The sequence below is a fragment of the Xiphophorus maculatus genome, chromosome 11, assembly GCF_002775205.1.
Source record: "Xiphophorus maculatus strain JP 163 A chromosome 11, X_maculatus-5.0-male, whole genome shotgun sequence".
Lineage (NCBI taxonomy): Eukaryota > Metazoa > Chordata > Actinopteri > Cyprinodontiformes > Poeciliidae > Xiphophorus > Xiphophorus maculatus.
In genome coordinates, this window is record NC_036453.1 from 15,594,713 (window position 1) to 15,609,960 (window position 15,248).

General features: G+C 43.4%; 1 protein-coding gene across 2 annotated transcripts in view; it reads left to right on the forward strand.

Moving 5' to 3' along the window:
• LOC102228205 (opioid-binding protein/cell adhesion molecule homolog) overlaps nucleotides 1-15,248 on the forward strand; it is a 264,906-nt gene that overhangs the window by 190,641 nt on the left and 59,017 nt on the right. The gene's annotated exons all lie outside the window — the stretch shown is intronic.

The following is a 15,248-nucleotide window of genomic DNA, read 5'->3' on the forward strand; positions in this document are numbered from 1 at the left end:
TTTTCTGTGAAGACGCTGTTTGGTCAGTGAGCAATACTGGCCAGAGCTGACCTTTCCCCTTCCCTGCGCGCTGAGGAAGGTTTACTGCACTCACACGGATTTAGGTTGTGCCCAAGTGCCGCTGGGCTTTGGTGAGCAATGATCACAAGTGTCTCACTTTAACAGTAGATGTTAATGTTTATTGACCTAAGTCTCTCGAAGCAACACAACGCAGTGGTGCAAGGTTAGAACAAATAAATACACCACGAATGTCACAAAAATCGACATGGGTTAACAAGTTCAAATCGTTGCCATCACTATTAAAAATGTGTGGAAAAAAAAGTCATGAAAGAAGTTTATTCATTTCGTCGTCGGTGAGAAAGATTCTGGCCGCCAGGATTTTTTTTTTCTTTGCTCCTCAACGATTACTTGCAAAAGCGAATATTCCAGTGGTGTGAATGGTTGTGTAGCTACTCGGTTTGCAGAATCAATTTAATACACAAATTGGAAACTTTGTTACATACCTCTTCAGGACACTGCTGTTCAGAAAACAACACTACACAGTTTGAAGGGGCTAATAAAAGTAATTATTTTTCTTTTGCCCCTGCTTTCCTGCTCTTATTACACTTTTGACTTGTGCACGCCTACACACACACACACCCACACACACCCACACACACGCCCCCCTACATATATATTCTTGGTGGAGTCAGTCCGCCTGTGCTTCCCCTTACTCTGTGAGCTGCTCGGCTATTTGTGAAAAGCTCAGACTGTAGTTGCTTTACTTCTGCATTGAAAGGAGCCAGTTTCTGGCAAGAATTCGGTCTGGACGTCTCCCAGTGGGAACGGGCCTCAGGGCAGAACCACTAGATTAAATCACACTTCTGCTTTGGGAACGAGTCTCACCACCACATGAGCAGAAGGATGAAGTTGAGGGCAAAAAAAAAAAAAAAGAATAAAAAAGTTTCTGAACATCTGGGTTTGTAACCTGCAACCTGCTCTCAGATGGGCAGATAGGTATTTGCTGTCGAGGTCAGATTTAAATACTGTGGTAATATCTCAGTTATTAGTTAAGACTGTAATATCTCAGTTATTAGTTAAGACTGTAATATCTCAGTTATTAGTTAAGACTGTATTGGTGATTAGAACTGTTAGATTTAATGGCTAGAGTACAGATAATTGCTGCAAATGGCGGCCCTTAAAGTGAAAAGGCAAATACCCCTTCTATTTGTTTGAATGTTTGAAGGACAAGCTAAAACAGACTACAATAAGTATTACATATTTATTTGCTTTGTTTACAAATGTGTGAACTTAATGGCAAAGTTGCAGATAATTTTACAAATAAATTATGCCGTGAGCATTTTCTGAATTATTGACTGGTTTGCAGGAAGGGCTTGCTTTTCTTTTTTTTTTTATTGTCATAATGTCTATCTGACAGATACTGCAGTCAATTTGTAAGTACAACTCTCATTGTGATCAAGCTGCCTTTTTAGTTTTTCAGCTTTAACCAAAGTCGCTGCAGAATCTCTTTTTACTACTTAACCGACATGGAGATTCAGCCGGCTTCCTGCATCAGACCCAAAACAATTGTGTTAGAAAATGACTTAATATTCAGAGTTCATTCAGAGTGTGATGCATCTGGAAAAAAAATAAAAAAAATAAAAATTAGCAATATTTTTTGCCGGCTGGAGAAAGGGAGACCTCGTGTGTTATCAGCAGAAGTGAGTTATATTTATTTCAATTTAAATGGCACATTTAAATTTTGCATCACAATCAAGTAACTATATTACATTCAGATGATATGAACATTTTGTAAAATAACTTAAAAAGAAGCGTGACTTTGCGTTATAGTCCTGTCTGACACCTTGAAATGGATCTCTGTGTCTGTAGAGCAGGCTTTGGCTGCTCTACAGATTTAAGGATTAAAAAAAAAAATCATAAGTCAATCAAAGCAACACAATATTGTACAAACTAAAAAAAAAGTTGAATTTGCATAATGCACCCTGCCCCCTTTAGAGGATTTTATTGACCATGAAGTCCTGAGGAATTTTTTACTTGCAATTAGGTTCTTAGGCAACACACGAAGTCCGGCTCTGTTGGCCTCCAATGCTCGATGTCAAGTGTATTACGTTTAAAGTCCCATTTTTCTTTCTTTATTATTTGACCTGATTTTAACAAACAGCTGATGAACCGTTTATCTCAGTGGGAGCTCAGCTGTGAGCGCTCACCTAGCCAACCCACTAGAACCGTAGCTGGAGTGCACACTAGCACACATGGTGCTCTGAATCACATAACAACGCCGCCAGCCAATGTTCAACACCGCTTTATTGAATTTTCACAATGAAGATAAGGATCTATTCATGAAGGCAGAATAAGAAATTGCTAAAACAATACGGCAGGGCAGAGACTCAGTGGCACCTAATCTGCATACAGGGCCAGAAGCGCTGCCAGTGAGTGCAGAGTGAAACACACACACTGGGGACTGGCGCATCGGAATCACCAATGCCTTTGCATTCAGAATGGTGACTGATATGCTAAATGGAGGCGCAGGAGTGAGATCTGCTGTTTTATTCTGGTTGGCATGTTGAACAACCCGCTGCGTCGCCCCTCTGCTGACTGCTGCTCTTCCATAAGTTTATGTTTATTAGAGAATTTAATATTTTATTCAGTTCTACGTTTGAAATTAAACAAGGTAGTTAGTATTGTGAGAACAACCCCACTTTTCTATTAACCAGAAAATTACGCAAATTGAAGTTACAAAAATAAATTCACTCAGTGGGAGCTCCCAATTTAGAAAACGCATTTCGCGATAAAAAGCTGCTGAGCTAAGCGCAGGTGGTTTTTCAGCTGTATTGAAAGAGATGTGTTTCACGAAACCGCAATCAGAACACTCACATGAACAACAACATGGCAGACAACAGGAACTAGTAGGAGGATGACGGTTTGTTTTTGTCTTTCACCGACAATGGATCTACCAAAGCTCTCAGGTTCATAAAAAGTTACCTGTTACTCGAAAATGGTGAATCCGTAGCTCTTCTGTAAAATTGCCAATTGCAATTTTCCCCTATGCTGTACATGTAGGCGCTCTTCCTACTGCATGCGAGCTTGGCACTCCTATCTCTGAATAAGACCCTAACATCAACTGGGATGGCTGACAGCTGATGATAATTATAGGAATATTGTCATGCTGAGGTCTAACTTCTTAGCCCACATGCAGAACAACACCAGAAGCCGAGATTGATTAAAGAGATTTATTACAACCAAGGGGAAGGGGGAAAAAACAGATAAACAATCCGGGAGCGCTTTGGACTGGATCTCAGGTCAGCTAGGGAAGAAACAGACGGTAAGTTTGGGGTCGAGGAAATTTGGAGATGGCGCTGACTGAGAGCTTACCTCCGATCGGGAGGAGAAAGGACTGGGGGAAAAAACCTGGGAAATCCGGAGTCTGTTTTGAGGCGCGGAGGGCTGCGGGCTGCGGCGGCGTTGGAGGGCGGACAGGTAAGTCTGAACTGTTCTGCCAGAAGCAGGCTGCCGAGCTGTAGGTTCGGAGGGGGTCCTGGGCTGGATCTATCTTCAGCACGTCTCAGGTCAATCAGCTGAAAAAGGTCAGAGACACAGGTGGATCAGAATTCATGAAGCAAACAGGAAGAGTAGAGCTGGAGTGAATCGGTACCATAACTAGCTAACAATCTGGCAGGGAAGTGTCAGCAGCCTCCTCCAGTTATACAGCTCCTGATGGCAGAACGGTTTCAGGTGCGTGGTTCAGGAGACGCCCTCAGATGGAACAAGGCCTCCAGCGCCCTCTGGTGGATGAACAGCTCCGGATCCCAACAGTACCCCCCCCTCAACGACCGCCACCTGGCGGTCCAACCGAGGAAGGCAGGGAGGAACGATAATCAGAAATCAAAGAAGGATCTAAAATAAAAGAACCAGGAACCCACATCCGATCCTCCGGACCGTAGCCCTCCCAGTCGACCAGGTACCGCCAACCCCGGCCCTGTCGACGGGAGTCCACGATCCGGCGGACGGTGTAAGCAGGATGCCCATCAATCTCCCGGGGGGGTGGAGGGGGCCCGGACGGAGGGCACAGCGAGCTGGTCAAAACAGGCTTGATCGTGGAACGTGGGGTGGATACGGAGAGAAGAAGGCAGACGTAACCGGACAGCAGTAGAACTGATGACGGACTCGATCTTGTATGGGCCAATAAAACGAGGAGACAACTTCTTGGTCATGGATTTCAGTGGGATGTTCCTGGTGGACAACCAAACTTGTTGACCAGGTGCATAATCAGGAGCAGGACGTCTCCTCCGATCAGCGAAACGGCGGTTCCGTTCAGAAGAACGATTTAGTGCCGTGACAGTGTTCCGCCAAATGGAACGACAGCGGCGAATGTGGTGCTGGACCGATGTAACGGCAAGCTCCGTCTCATCCGCCGGAAACAATGGAGGCTGGTACCCTAAGGAGACCTCAAAAGGAGAGAGACCGGTAGCTGATGAGACGTGAGCGTTGTGTGCATACTCAGCCCAATGCAGGAACTGGCTCCAGTCAGTGGGGTTGGTGGAGGTGAGGCATCTGAGTGTAGACTCGAGCTCTTGATTCATGCGCTCGGTTTGTCCGTTCGACTGAGGGTGATAACCAGAAGATAGACAGACTTTAGCTTCCAAGGCGGCACAAAAGTGTTTCCATACCTGAGCGGTGAATTGTGGTCCCCTGTCCGATAGGATCTCCTGCGGAATGCCATGCAGTTTGAAAACGTGTTTAACCAAGAGCTGAGCGGTCTGCAGAGACGTGGGCAATTTTCTTAGCGGAATGAGGTGGCAGGCTTTGGAAAAGCGATCCACCACAGTGAAAATGGTGGTCATCCCTTTGGATACAGGTAACCCAGTAACAAAATCAATAGCAATGTGCGACCAGGGTCGTTTGGGGATGGGCAGAGGTTGAAGCAGACCAGAAGGGGGCTGATGAGATGATTTGTTTCGGGCACAAACTGAGCAGGCCAAGACAAACTCTTTAACATCTTTGTGTAGTGATGGCCACCAAAAACGACGGGAAATTAAGGCTATGGTTCTACTGGTTCCAGGATGGGCTGAGAATTTTGTTGTATGCATCCAATTAATTAACCTAGCTCTGACTGAAGATGGAACATACGTACGGTTGGGCGGCCCTGTACCAGGGTCCGGCTCAGACAACAGTGCGTGTTCTATGATGTCGGAAACCTCCCAGGAAACTGACGCAACTGTACAACTGGGGGGCAGAACATTGGCTGGTGTCTCAGACTCTTCAGTAGAGTAGAGTCGGGACAGAGCGTCTGGTTTAATGTTTTTGGACCCAGGTCGGTACGTGATGGACAGGTTGAAACGGGAAAAGAAAAGAGACCAGCGGGACTGACGGGGATTGTGTCTTTTGGCAGATTGAAGGTATGACAGATTCTTATGGTCTGTCCAGACCAAAATGGGATGCTCTGCGCCCTCCAGCCAATGTCTCCATTCCTCCAAGGCTAATTTGATGGCGAGAAGTTCTCTGTCTCCAACATCGTAGTTCCTTTCAGCAGGGGAGAGTCTACGAGAGAAAAAGGCACAGGGGTGAGTCTTTTGGTCAGATTCGGAACGCTGAGAAAGCACAGCTCCGACTCCTGAGTCCGAAGCGTCTACCTCTAGGATGAACTGTTTCGTGATGTCCGGCTGAATGAGGATAGGAGCATTAGCAAACCGAGTCTTCAGCTTTTTAAAAGCCGTTTCTGCTTCGGGGGACCAGTGGAAGGATCTCTTAACTGAGGTTAAAGCAGTCAAGGGTTGGGCTGTCTGACTATAGTTCCTGATGAACCTCCGATAGAAATTTGCAAACCCCAGAAATCGTTGAAGTTGTTTTCTATTCTCTGGGGTAGGCCAGTCTAGAACAGCTTTGATCTTCTCCTCCGATGGTCTTACCTGTCCGCCCTCGAGCACGAATCCCAGGAAGGTGACTGATGGGCGGTGAAATTCGCACTTCTCAGCCTTTACAAACAATTTATTCTCCAGCAGTCGCTGGAGAACAAATCTTACATGTCTCTTATGTTCTGACAGAGTCCTGGAATAGATCAATATGTCATCAAGATAAACAAAAACGAAAATGTTCAAAAAATCTCTCAAAACGTCATTAACTAAGGCTTGGAAACAGGCAGGTGCGTTTGACAGGCCGAAAGGCATCACTAAATATTCGAAATGGCCCAGAGGTGTCTTAAAGGCGGTTTTCCACTCATCACCCTCCCGGATCCTGAGAAGGTGATAAGCGTTTCTAAGATCTAATTTAGTGAAGACAGTTGCTTCCTGAACCGGTTCAAACGCTGAAGCTAGGAGAGGTAGCGGGTACTTATTCTTGATGGTGATTTGATTTAACCCCCGGTAATCTATACAGGGTCGAAGGGAACCATCTTTTTTGCCCACGAAGAAAAACCCCGCCCCGAGCGGAGAAGACGAGGGGCGAATTATTCCCGCGGCTAGTGACTCATTAATGTAGGTCTCCATACTTTCCCTTTCTGGTTTGGAGATATTATACAGCCGACTGTTGGGCAGAGGCGCTCCAGGTAGGAGATCTATGGCGCAGTCATATGGGCGATGCGGAGGTAGAGAGAGAGCACTAGCCTTACAGAACACAGGGGCTAAGTCATGGTAGTCTGGAGGGAGAGTAGCGAGATCGGGTGGGTCCGCCTCCTGCCGGTTTGCCGGTGACTGACCCGTCGGCACGGCAGAGCGGAGACAGGTGGAGTGACAGGAAATAGACCAGGATTCAATATGCCTCTTAGACCAATTTATTCTGGGGTTATGAAGAAAAAGCCAATCGAAGCCCAGGACAACAGGTGAGTTGGCAGCCGGGAAGACAAAAAATGATAATGTTTCACGATGGTTACCTGAAACCAGGAAATCCAACGGCTTAGTTTGGTGTGTGATGTCAGGTAGTTCCTTGCTGTCTAACGCTGCAACTCTGAGGGGTGTGGCTAACGGATAGGTCTTTATGTCTAGTTGCCGGACTAAGTTTGAATCGATTAAATTTTTCTCACAACCAGAATCTATCATGGCGGATAACGTCAATGATTGATCATCAGTGAACAGTGTAGCTGGTAGCAGCAGACGAGGAGAATTTCCAGATTGTAGATGGTCCGCCAGTCTCCTCATTTCCTCTGGCGGACCACGGCTTTTGCCTTGGAGGGGCAGGTGGAGATGCGATGTCCAGATTCACCGCAGTACAGACAGAGGTTCTCTTTGAACCTTCTTAGTCTTTCTTCCGGGGAAAGCCGAGTACTCCCGATCTGCATCGGCTCCGTTTCGGCTGGTTCTGAAGATGGAAAAGCAGAATTACTGGTCTTGTCAGAACATGATCTCACAAACGGGTGGCAACTCTTGGCTCTTTCCCTATTTCTGGAGCGTAGCCTATTATCCAACCGGATGGTGAGGTTTATCAGTTCCTCCAGGGTCTTAGGCTCATCTAAAACCGCTAACTCATCTTTTATCGAGTCGTTTAATGCATGGAAATATGCGCTTTTGAGAGCCGTCTGTCCCCAACCTGAAGCTGCTGCCTTAATCCTGAAGTCAATAGCAAACTCAGCCACCGATCTTCTGCCCTGTTTCAGTTCTAGCAGACTTCGGGAATCCGATGTTTTATCTGTATCCTGGTTAAAAGCCTGCTTAAACTCCTCCAAAAAGTCATCAAACGAGTATCCGTAATCTGCGGAGTTGGGAAATCTAGCCTCGGCCCATTCTAGCGCTTTTCCTGATAGATGTGACAAAATGAAAGAAATCTTTCTTCCATCATGGAGGAAGCTCTGAGGGGAATGATTGAAGATAATGGTACACTGAAACAAAAATCCTCTACACTTGCTGACTTCTCCAGAAAATCTTTCAGGCAGGGACGGACGGAAATCTGAAACTGTAGAGCGAACCGAATCTACAGACCTGGAAGTAGCTTGTGGATCCGGAACTGGAGCGGGTGCTGAAGCCTGTGAGCTAGATCCTTGCAAATAACTTGCAATCTCCTCTAATCGGCGGTTTGTTTCCGCTTGACGATTGTTTAACTCTCGCAACGCGGCGTCATGGTTCTGAATGAGAGTGTGCTGTTGTTCCAAGGTCTTCCGGAGTGTTTCCGCAGGGCTAGGTTGTTGGCCAGATTGTTCTGTCATGCTGAGGTCTAACTTCTTAGCCCACATGCAGAACAACACCAGAAGCCGAGATTGATTAAAGAGATTTATTACAACCAAGGGGAAGGGGGAAAAAACAGATAAACAATCCGGGAGCGCTTGGGACTGGATCTCAGGTCAGCTAGGGAAGAAACAGACGGTAAGTTTGGGGTCGAGGAAATTTGGAGATGGCGCTGACTGAGAGCTTACCTCCGATCGGGAGGAGAAAGGACTGGGGGAAAAAACCTGGGAAATCCGGAGTCTGTTTTGAGGCGCGGAGGGCTGCGGGCTGCGGCGGCGTTGGAGGGCGGACAGGTAAGTCTGAACTGTTCTGCCAGAAGCAGGCTGCCGAGCTGTAGGTTCGGAGGGGGTCCTGGGCTGGATCTATCTTCAGCACGTCTCAGGTCAATCAGCTGAAAAAGGTCAGAGACACAGGTGGATCAGAATTCATGAAGCAAACAGGAAGAGTAGAGCTGGAGTGAATCGGTACCATAACTAGCTAACAATCTGGCAGGGAAGTGTCAGCAGCCTCCTCCAGTTATACAGCTCCTGATGGCAGAACGGTTTCAGGTGCGTGGTTCAGGAGACGCCCTCAGATGGAACAAGGCCTCCAGCGCCCTCTGGTGGATGAACAGCTCCGGATCCCAACAAATATATCGCAGTTGTTTACATTCGTCACTGCCATAATTTTGAATCGCTTATTCGTGTGTGATTGAATTTTTTTTCTTATTTAATGGAAACACCGCAATTGTGAAATTTTGTGGGGGGTTTTGTACGTCAGGTAGAGACAAAGATTTGCCTTATGCACAATTTGTAACAGAAACACAGCTTGAGTCACACATGTGCTCTGGAACTGTAGTTAGATCTAATATATTAGAATATTACTGAATAGTTCATTCATTTCAGTAAGTCAACTAACCAGATCAAACACAGCATTTAAATGAATTAAACAGACTGACATTTTCAACTCTTTATTTCTGTTTACTGTGATGATTTTCCAGTTACAGCTAATAAAAACACAACATTGAAGGTTGAAAGATTAAATTAGACCAATTCAGAGAAGCATTTTCAATGGTTTACTATGTTTAATACCTGCACAAAGGGGTGGTGTTATGTACTTTTCAAGCACGTTGTGCCATTTTACAGCGCAATCCAGAAACTATGTTATCAGATTTCATAAAATGCTGCATATATCAAACATATTTAAAAAAGATATTTGACGTCACAATTTGAAGTTGGCTTTTGCATATTTAAGAAGCTGCTTCCCTTTCCGTCATTCTGTCTTCAGCGTGTCGTCACAACGTTGCTCCTTCATCATGCCGTTTACAACCGTTCTTAGGAGCGTTGGGCTGAGAAATAGTTTGCATCATAAGCTCTGCCGATGTGCAGCGCCACCAGGTGTTAGCTAAGTGCTGCTGCTGCTAGTCTGGAGGACCTTTGCGGGGAAGCCATGGGGAGGGCGGAGCTCTGTGAGGCGGAAGCTCGGTCGGAGACTGCAGGAGCTTAGCGGGAATAGGCGGAGCTTCGTGGAAGCAAGCGGCTACACACCCCGAATGGTTGCCCTGGCAGATGATGATAATTATAGGAATATAGATTCAAGGATTCTTCAAACATGCATGGGAGAATCAAAGCAACACTGACGTCACAACGTGATGTAAACCTAAAACAGAAGTTGCTTCTAGTAAAACCCCCCAGTTAGAGGTTGTTATTTCATCTGGTGAACAAACCTCATCAGAAAGTAGATTCTAATTTATTGAACATGACTGTAGATTTTATTTTTGTTCACACTCAGCAGTGAACATTCAAACTATGTGCTCAGTGAACAGGCTGACTACCAGCAGTAGAAAATTTACAGCAAAATCAGAATCAAGTGTAATTGGCTTAATTATAGGCAGAATGTGAACCTGACTTTGCCAGAGGTGTAAGATTAAAATAGGAAATGTGTGTTTTTACTATAAATGTATGACCACAGGGTAGTTTGGGTGTCTGACTGGAATTTATCCCAGATGGCGATCAGAAATCAGAATCGCCTTTCTGAGAACACATGTGAGATAATATTACCAGACAGTGGAAGAGTCCGACTGACTGAATGTTTACCTGATACTTGATGCTCGCTGGAGAGGCTTCAATGTCAAGACTTCACCCAACCGGCTTACTTAGAGACGTTTTAGCAGAACAGTTCTATTCAAGTTACTTTGATTGTACTTTAATGTAATTTAATCTGAACGTGACAAGACGAATGGATTTAATTTGAATTAGTTTCTATTATCTATCTATCTATCTATCTATCTATCTATCTATCTATCTGGGGAAGACCCAGGACACGCTGGAGGGACTATGTCTCTCGGCTGGCCTGCGAACGCCTCGGGATTCCCCCAGAAGAGCTGGAAGAAGTGGCCGGGGAGAGGGAAGTCTGGGCCTCCCTCCTGAAGCTGCTACCCCCGCAACCCGACTCCGGATAAGCGGAAGAAGATGGATGGATGGATGGATGGATGGATAGTTTCTATTTGATTTGGACCAAGATGACCAGCTGGTAATAGTTGTTCTAATATGTATGAAAGAACTGAATGAACTATATTTTAAAAGCAATTTTCACATTTTCCACATTGTGCCTACTGCCACGTGACTGAAGCAGAAAAAAGCTTTCTGTATAGAGCACAAAAGACAGAATCAAAAGTACTATGTGAGTGATGAAGTACAGTACATACTCATTTCACTTAAAATGAGTACACAGACAATGCAATTTGGACTTGTTTGTTTAATCAAACACACATAATTGTATCTTGAGGGGTGCATGAGAAAATGGTGAAGAGAGGTGGTGTCTCCATGGTGATCTGGTTTGGATTCTTGCCTCACAGCTTGGAGGTTCTCAGCTCCAGCTTGGGTGGTGCTTTGTGGATTTCCTATGAATGCATAAGTCATAAAATGTAAACTGTCTATTAGTGTAAAACATTAGAAAAATTTATTCAACTGCTGGGAAATGTTATGTCACTCAGGACTGTATAAAAAACTTCTAACCTTTTTCTAGCTATCTGAAGGTCTGTTTCAGGTCTGTTTGAATTACTGCAATAATTTCCATTTGCTAAACATCAGAGCAATAAATCAGACAATGTATTCATTTTAGAAAATATTTCCTTACCCTCTCAATTTCACAATTTCTATTTTTCTTTCACATTTTTATATATCATATGATTGGTGTTACCGTACACAACTTTGGACAACGCAAATGCTTTTATGACTTTTTAGTCTCTGAGTTAAATGGATGCACTCTCAGATGTATTTTAAGGCAATACTGTCATCAGGAGAATGTCAAAACAAATCAGAGAAGATATGAGGAAGAGAATAGTGGATCTTGTTCTGTTTTTTCCATGGGTACAAATTTCAAAAGTCTAAAGGTGCCTCGTTCATCTGTTCAAATATTTGTATGGCATTTTAAATGGCATGTACATTTTTACCCATCATTCCGTGTGTCCCAGGAGAGGAACATGTGTTGATATGAAGTGTGTATGTCAGCCACAGAACAAAAGCAAAAAATCTTGCGAGGTCATTATTCACAGCGAAAGGAGCCCTGTTCCAGTTTGGGCTGAAAGGCCAGTAGGACGGGAAAAAAACATTATTGCAAAAACGTGACACATATTCAGAATGCAGGTTACAGATGACCTTATTTTTTACTGACATTTCCTGTGTCAGTAAATGTCAGATGAAACTAAAATTCAGTTGTTTGGCCACAACCAGCCATTACCTAAACTATCTTATTCAAGGAGGTTTTTGGCTGGTGTGGATCTCCAGAGGTCTGTTTTAAAAAGATATAGGTTTTTATGTCTGGGATGGACTTGCAACCTGTCCAGGGTGTACCCCACCTCTTACCCGTTGACCACTGGAGATAGGCACCAGCCGCCCTCGGGACCCTTCAAGGATAAGCTTGTTGGATAATGTATGGACAGACAGGTATAGTCTTCAAAACATGCGTCTAGTCTGCCAAAGTGATTGAAATGTATTAGGAATTATTGATTTATTTATCTGAATATCATCAGCATACCCGTGGAAGTTTACTCCATGTGGTCTAAGTTTATGAACTAGAAGCATGTAGTAAAGAGAATAGACCCGATCACTAAACCCTGTGGTACTCCACAAATAATTCTGGAGCACGAAATAAATTTATCATTACCTTGATAAAACTGGAATCAAGTATCAGGTAATCCCTACATGTTCAAGTCTTTCTCAGACAATGCTGAGATGAATGCACCAAAAGGAGCCCTGGAATTTAACAGGACAAATACAGACACGTGAGAGAAGGATGCCCTAAAGTATTTGAATCAGAATCACACAGTTTACAGGTAATTCTTCCAAAATAAAAGCAATGGTTGTAAGACCCAGAATATTTCTAAATCTCTAAAAATTCTGTCTCTCATTATTCTCATTATTCTCATATTTAGCAAGTAGAAATGATTTTGCCTACTCTGATTCCAAATACTAGAGATATTTAGTCTAATTCAATGAGAATCATTTGGTTGCATTCTTTTTAATAGTGTAGGGACATATGTAGTTTCAGCTGTAGCTCTTTTGTAGCTTTCCTGACACGTTTGGGGCCTGATCTTCTAAAAGTTTTGTGCATTTAGAAAACATATAAAATGATGTCCTGCCTTCACAAATAAGCAAGACATGCAGCAAGCTGATCATCAGACAGCGAGGATATTCCTCCCGCAATAAAATTGACTACACCCGAGTTTAATACAGATGTTTAGAGTCTTTTTTAGATTGAATTTTAAATGTTTTCACTACTGTGCTGTACCGCGTTGTATTCTTATTCAGATTAAATGCATAATTATTATTATTTTTACCAATTATAATACCGCCAATGCCATGGCTTTCAACACCTAACCTTCTTTTATAGCCACTCTGCTCTCCAGTGCCTTTCATGATGACACAGAAAATCTTTAGTAAACGAGGAAGGTCTGCAGAACCTATGTATCCCACTGCAAACCAAATCTTTGTGGATCCAACACAACCCTCCAACCCTCTGCAATTTGTCTTTGCTCAAGCAATGTAGCGCTCCTTATTTGGAATCTTTGTAGATCAGGCCGCCTAGTGTCCTTTCATGTTTGCCACATAAAAGGACCGTAACTTGAATAAATCAGAGGTATGTTTAATTTTTGAAGGCACACCATACTCCGGTAGACGAAAGAAAAGACAAAACGCCTCCCGAGGCTGCATGTAATGAATGTCGCCACCCCGGCCAAAGTTGGCTGACAGCCTCATGAGACACTTATCAGCCTGCGCAGACCATGTCGGTCCGAAAAGCCACAACATGTTAACAATGACTCAGTCTGCCTGATCATCCATCTGTTATTCAGGTTTTATGCTTCATGTCAAAGCTTTTGTTCCCATGAGCAACATGCTTTCATTTGCCCTGATATTTCTTTTCTTTGTTCGTTACATTAATGAATTTGTGTTCTTTACGTCAGCACGCAGTCAGTCAGTCAGTCAGTCAGAACTTCCTTGCCTGCTGTTTTTCAACCCTTTCTTACAGCTGAAGCATTTGTCTTTCAAAGAGGACATGCATTTTATTCCTAAAACGTCATGAGCCAAGATCGGAAAGCAGTCATTTGTGTTGAGGATGGCAACAATTTTCTCGATAATTCCCCTTTTTTTTCCCCCACCTCTCCGTATCGCCTGGCTGCCATCCACTCCCACCTATTGTCCTTTCAACTGAAAGGTGTCAGTGAAGTTTTCAGCATCAAAACATGAAGATTCCAGTTAGCTACTGTACAGTTTTACCAACCTACTTCAGTGCTGTTCATTCCAATAGAGTCCTTGCAAAATAAATGTCTAGCTTAGTTTAAAAAAATAATGGCTGGATTCTCATTGTTCCAGTTCCGTGTTCAGTGGACGTAATGATGACCGTCCACCATGTTTCCATCATGCTCTAGCAGACCTATAGGAACTGTACTGATTATCTACAACATGAAACAGAAGCCTGATATCGCTTTGGCATTCTTCATGCTTCTATAGCTGTAGAGGGCACAGACAGCTGACCTCCAATGATGGGGTGTAATATCTGTTGTTAGCAGATAATCTTGTTGCTCCCTTGGGGACTAAATGAATCAGCTCATCCCACACCGATCATATCACATTTGCTTCTGATTAATCTGGAAAACAGATCAACACCATGGTCGTTGTGCTTCTGCAACATTTCTGAGCAGATTTTTTCGGTCTACAGGGCACATTGTCTTGTTTGGCATGGCCATTGAACGACTCTCTCAATAATTTATTTGTCTCAAGACAAAGCTGATCAAAAGGAACAAGATATTTTCAATTAAAATTTTTATTTAAACTTGTAAAACAAACAATGCAGTTTGAAAAAGGGAATTCAAAACCTCCGGTCTCATAACAGGATAAAACATTTTGCAGTTTGTGCACTAAAACACAACAGTTTGAAAGAACTTTCTTTCCAATTAGCCTTGGTTCTTGATATTTTATTTAGTTCCTCTGTTGATATTAATGCAGTGGTTTGAGTCCAGTAGTCATTGTCAGAGCACTGTGATAAGTTAAGTCTGAAATGTGGAGTTTGACTGTCCTTGCCCTCTAGATGGACAGTCTTGCAATGCCCCATTGGGGACAAAACTGGTTGCTTCTGGGTTGGCTTGCCATCTCCCCCATCAGGGAGAATTTCAGGTTCCAATGGGTCTTCTTTTGTTTTAGCTTTTATGCACCTCAAGTTGAATTTAATTCAGTTTAGTTTATATATACAGTGCCAATTTACAACTATAATTTGTGAGTCAAGAACCCAAAGTTTGGATTGTCTTATTGGTCATAAGAAGCTACCGTCTTGAGTTGTTGTTTTTTTTTAGATTTTCCTTTTCTCAAAGGGTTACCATTTTAGTTTATTTATGTGGTTCTCAAATAAATAAACAAAACCAGCAGCAGACCATATCAAACCACTACATAACAAAAGAGATCCCTGAAGACGAGCTTCACTCTGAATTCTAAAACAGGAACAAGGAATCATCCTGCATTCTTGTTCTACATCTCTGTTTGTAAGAAATATTACTTAAAGTGTGAGCATGTGTTAATGCATGTTGAGAAATGTACAGTCGATAAATTTGTGTGTCTGCATTTT